We start from the raw sequence: 6000 nt of genomic DNA, 5'->3' as shown, positions 1-6000 counted from the left end.
TAGAATCAGAGGAAATAAGAAGAAAAAAATAGAATGAGAGAGTCTTATTGGTGAAAACCTTTACAGGCACCATAAGGTAACGGTGAGTTGAGAGAAAAAATAAAATGAGAGAGGATTAATGGTGAAAACCCTTCGGGTACTACAAGTCGAATAAGGATCGTGAATCAGATGGGATAATCCGAGCATTGAAGCCCAGTTTCACAGCGAAGAGGTACAACAAGAGTTGAATATTAGACTTGCTTTGACAGATTAGGCCACTTAATCAAAGGTACATATCATGGTCATTAGAGTTGATATCCACATCTGATAAGTTTCTACTTTGTAATTTTCTTGTTAGGTATCAACCCTTTCCATTGTTCCTTAACTTTGTTCTTCTTGCTTTGTTTAAGTCCTCTGGAGTCTGTTTTGTCAGAACAAGTAAGAAATGTCTTCAAAATCTACTACCAGCTTTCAACTACACAAAGCGGAGTCTGGCTAGCATATCAAAGCGGCATAAGTCAAGAAAGAGCAGTATGCGCACTGAGTTGGCAATGTTTGGTGTGCTTTGTGATTCATGTGAAATACAAAGGTTCGGTATATGTCAATTCATAAGCACAATGCAACAGATAAAGGGTATTGGATTTGAACGGCTCAGAAGTGTTTTCTGTGATAAGGGTGACAGAGAAATTGGTTAGTCAACAAACAAGAAAGGCCTCTCAAGTTGAAATCAAAGTTATCATGGCAAGTGAAGGAGAAATCACCCTCAAAGTCAAGGCCACAAACTAAGTACCATGTTTAAACTCACAAGTTTTCTTTGTGTGAAACAGGGACGAATACTATATCCAAATCAAAAGTTGGAAGCTTGAATTTTTCAAGTGCAGTGCCCAAATTTTGTCACCATAAAGGTTGTTTGAGAAGGTTTTTACCTCTTACACATTTTCCCTAGTTGTGAAGAATCGTACCTCCTAGGCATTCTCCCTAATCAGAAGAGTTTTTAGCTTTCCTTAAGTTCAGGGGTCGCTCCTGGAGAATAGGGTCAGCTTTTAGTTTCCTTAAGTTGTTAATCTTTAGTGTTTCTTAAGTTTAGGGGTTCCACCTGTAGAATAGGGTCAATTTTAGTTTTCTTAAGTTGTTAATCTCAAAGTTCAATGGTCCCGCCTACATAATAGGTTAGTTTAGTTTTCTTAAGTTGTTAATCTTTAGCATTCCTTAAGTTTAGGGGTCCACCTCGATAATAAGGTCAATTTTAGTTTTTTTTAAGTTGTTAATCTTTAGTTCAGGAGTCCCAACTAGAGAATAGGGCTAGTTTTTTTATTTTCTTAAGTGGTTAGGCTTTAGTTTTCCTTGAGTTCAGGGATACCGCCTGGAGAATAGGGTTAGTTATTAGCTTCCTTAAGGTTTCAATATTTGGTTTCTCTTAAAGTTCAGGGGTCCCACCTAGAGAATAGGGTCAGTTGTTAGTTTCCTTAAGTTTTCAATCTCTAGTTTTTCTTGAGTTCAGGGTCCTGCCTGAAGAATAGGGGCAATTTTTAGTTTAGTCAAGCTTAGCTTATAGTTTTGTATAAGCTCGATCTCACAGGAGACGCACATCCTAGTCGAGTTTTTAGTTTTACCTGCATCATTGCCTCTTTCATCAATAGCATAGGTGATTTACAGTTTTGCTAACAACTTACAAATCTTCCTCGTACAAACTGGGGCAGAATTTTTTTTTGTTTTGTTATTTTTTATTACAGGCACCCACCTGAAGAACGAGGGGCAACATTTCAGAAATCGGTTTTAGGTTCAACTCAAAAAAGCACCAGGAACCCACCTGAAGAATGGAGTCAACTTTCAATTTCGTTCGATATCAAGCAGGAGGATCCCACCTGGAGAACGAGGGTCAATATTTCAAAAATTGGTTTCAAGTGCAAGTTGGAGAAGCGTCAGGAGCCCGCCTGAAGAACAGGGTCAACTTTCAGTTTACAAGTTCAAGTCAGGGAGGCATCAGGAGCCCGACTGAAGAACATGATCAGTTTGCAATTTCAAGTTAGAAAAGCATCAGGAGAATCCCGCCTGAAGAACAGGGTCAACTTTCAGTTTGAAATTTCAAGTCAGAGAGGCATCAGGAGCCCGCCTGAAGAATAGGGTCAACTTTCGGTTTTCAAGTTCAAGTCAAAATCAAGCAGGAGGATCCCGCCTGAAGAGCAAGGTCAACTTCCAGTTTTCAAGATTCAAGTCAAAGACAGCAGGAGTCTGCCTGAAGAACAGAGTCAACTTTCAATTTTCAAGATTCAAGTCAAAGACAGCAGGATCCCGCCTGGAGAATAAGGGCAATTTTTAGTTCAAATCAGAAGTAGCACGAGCCCACTGAAAGACAAGGTTTGCAAGCTCAAGTCTACACAAATTTCAAGTTTATTTCAAGTGCAAGCAGTAGGATTGCCGGCTGAAGAACAGGGTCAACTTCCAGTTTTCTTCAAATTCAAGTCAGTACGATGCCCGGCTGAAGAACAGGGTCAACTTTCAGTTTTCTTCAAATTCAAGTCAACAAGATGCCCACCTGAAGATGGGGTGAATTTTCAGTTTCATGTTGAAGGAGCAAGTAGAGATTCAAGGAAAATTCAAGACAAGGAATAGATAGGATTTTGTATTTTTCTTTTATTTTTGCTGTAAAGTTTTCTTTCAATTTTGATGTAATACAGAAACCGCGGACCGGAACCTCGACGACACCTCAATCGGCTCTCCACCTCGGTATACTCCATCACTCTTCCTAATTCTGAACTACACGTGGCCTGATTGCTTTATATCCAAGGATATGTAAGCAGCTCAGATACCAGGAATCGGTCACATTCTCCCTTCTTTTAGTTTTTGGTCTCTCTAAATAAGGGTCGGGTCAAAAAATCTGTCTCGTCGTTCTTTGTCTGAAAACTCTTCGCATTTCAGTCAAAGATGGGCAGCTGTAGACATGTAATTTTTGACCCTCCTCGAGATTTTACACATTTTTAGCGTTTAAATAGTTAGTTAGGTCTAATATCGTTATTTTAACTAGTTTTGACTCTTTTAATTTATTTTATCACAAAAAATAGTTTCATTAATGTTTTGTAGTCATACTATTTTACTAAAGTTTTTATTTTTACATAATCTTGAAAAAATACCAAAAACAGTTTCATTTTAGGTTTATCTTTAATCGTTTATTTTAATTAATTAAGAGTGATTTTACATTTTTATAGGTGCTTTATACTATTGTACAAGAAGATTTGGATTTGGGTCTATAGTTTATGAATTTTTAGCTCAATTTTAATTTAATAATACATAGATCCAACCCAAAATCCAAAAGTCATCTTAGCCCATAATCCCAAGCCAGTACCCTTAGACCCATCAGATTTATGACCTTTATACCCTACCCCAACATATTTCTTTAGGTCCACATTTTTTAACTAACCTAAATTCCCTACCTTAAATCATCCGCAGAATCCCAAAAACAAGAGACCCCCATCCATCCTCCCGAAATTCTTCTTCTTCACACCCTCACAAAACCAAAGACAAAAAACAACCCCTCTTCTTCATCTCCATTCCAACACACATGTAATTTGAAGACCCCAACCCTAAGACAAAAGCACAGCTGTAACCTTCATCATACCCTAATGCCACTCCCCCTCTTCACCATCAAAGCAGTCGCAGCTGCTGACCCCATCACTGCCACCAGCCATACCAAAGCTCGTCAGAAACTGGTCGTTCTTCACCTCACTATCTCTTTCACAATGAGAGCAATGGTCGTCGGAATCCGAATCTAAGTCAAGTTCATATTCCGGGCCTCGCCAATTATTAGATTTTTTGGTGAGGTTCAATCCGTTACCAGATCGAGGTTCCTATCAATTATTCATTTGAATAGTGTCATTTCGGAATTCTGGTTTGTTTCAAGGAATCGAAATAGAGTAGCTAAGGTGTTTGGGGGTCGATTCGAAGGTTCCCGGTGTTGAGCATTTTTTGATTTTGCTTTAAGGTCCGTCAATATCTCATCCTTTTTATATTGATTCTGTCCTATATGATATTTGGATGATTAATTGCGATGGTAATTATTTTGCCATTAAGTGACATGCTTTTGACTTCAATATTCTTTCCTTTTAATTAAGGATTAGTTTTGTTTTCTTTCTTGCTATCAGTTCCATTGCTGTTTAAATCTAACTTTGAATATGGCTATGTAAGAAATTAACTTGGAATATTAATTGAAAGTGTTTGACAGTAGGGGTTGGCTTTAAAAACGTAAAGGAAATGGTTGTTTTTGTTGTTTTGGATATTGAATTGGACTGTGGGAGTTTGGGTTTAAACAGAATCAAATATTTCGAGCGTGATAATTTTAGTTGTGAATTTGCTCTATTGTTTGCTTTAGGAGCATGATTTAGGCCGGTCATACTCGGGTAGGCAAACTTTTCCGGCGCGTGAATAATCATCGTGACTATGGGTACGTTTTCTGTGGCATGGTCACGATACGTAAATACCAATTTGGGTACACATTTCATGTGACCCAACCACAACTTTGAACATTAATAAAGTACACGTATTGTAGATTGTGGGTATGGTTCCCGTGACACGATTCGTAACATGTACAAAAATAAACAAGTGTACAACAATCATAACTTGTTCCAGAAATAACTCCATAGATAATTAAAAGCAGTTGAAATGCATAAAATGCACAATAGGTATTAAATATGTAATTAATCATATAATTATGCCAATTAATAATAGCTGAGCGACTGTGGTAAAACTACAAAATCTGAAAATTCCTAATACCTTCTCCCGTGTTAACAGAATTTCTTACTCGGATTTATGTGTTCGCGGACTGTAAAACAGAGTCAACTTCCTCGACTCGGGATTTTATACCGGTGACTTGGGACACCATAAATTATCCCAAGTGGAGACTCTGAATAAAAATAAATAATCTCATTTCGATTATTGTCACTTTAATTGGAAAAACTCCTTTCTATTCCCTTTCGGGTAGAAAAAAGGAGTTGTGACACATATGAATGTGATGACTTCCTATTCGCGTATTTGGGCGAATGCACCTACTTCTACCCATTTGGAAAAGTATTCAGTTAAAACTAAAAGGAAACATGTCTTACCTCGCCCCGCTGGAAGAGGTCCAACGATGTCCATTCCCCATTTGATAAACGACCATGGTGAAGTGACGGAGTGCAGGAGTTTGCCCGCTTGGTGTATCATTGGTGCGTACTTTTGGCATTGCTCACATTTCTTGACGTAATCTACGGCTTCCCTTTTCATAGTGGGCCAGAAGTATCCTACCCGAATGAGGCATTTGACGAGGGCTCGGTTACCTGTATGGGCACCGCAGTGACCCTCATGTACTTCTTCGAGCACGTGCCTTGTTTGATTTGGTCCTAGGCATTTTGCTAATGGACCGCCAAACGTCCTTTTGTAAAGGTCGTGATTTATGAGGTTGTACCTAGCCTCCTGTATTCGAAGCTTTTTGGATTCCTTTTTGTCTTGCGGGAGTGTTCCCTCCTGCAAATATGTCATGATGCGGTTGCGCCAATCCCAAGTTAAATTTATAAAATGTACCTCAACTTAGTCTATTGACGAGTGGAGGAGGGTGACCACATTCTCCTTGGTGCTATTTTTGGTCGTTGCTGCTAGTTTGGCGAGGCTATCTGCTTCGATGTTTTGCACCCAAAGTATCTGATCGAGTCGGCATTCATCGAATTCAGGCAGTAGCTTATAGATTTCTGCTCGATATTTCTGTAACCTTTGTTCCTTGATTTGGAAAGTCTAGTAACTTGGTTAACGATGAGTTGTGAGTCGCACCTGAGGACGACTTGTCGTGTGCCATATTTGAGGGCCAGTTTCAATCCTGCAATTACGGCCTCATACTCGGCCTCGTTGTTATTCATATCAGGGCACTGTATGGACTGGTGAATTACTTTGCATGTTGGTACTTCAAGTACGAGTCCTAGTCCAGATCTTGACGCATTAGATGCACCGTCGGTATAGAGGACCCAGAGGTCGGGTTGCCCAGGGGAGGTGCGAAGC

Source organism: Nicotiana tabacum, chromosome 10, assembly GCF_000715075.1.
Source record: "Nicotiana tabacum cultivar K326 chromosome 10, ASM71507v2, whole genome shotgun sequence".
Lineage (NCBI taxonomy): Eukaryota > Viridiplantae > Streptophyta > Magnoliopsida > Solanales > Solanaceae > Nicotiana > Nicotiana tabacum.
Note: the sequence above shows the minus strand (reverse complement) of the source record.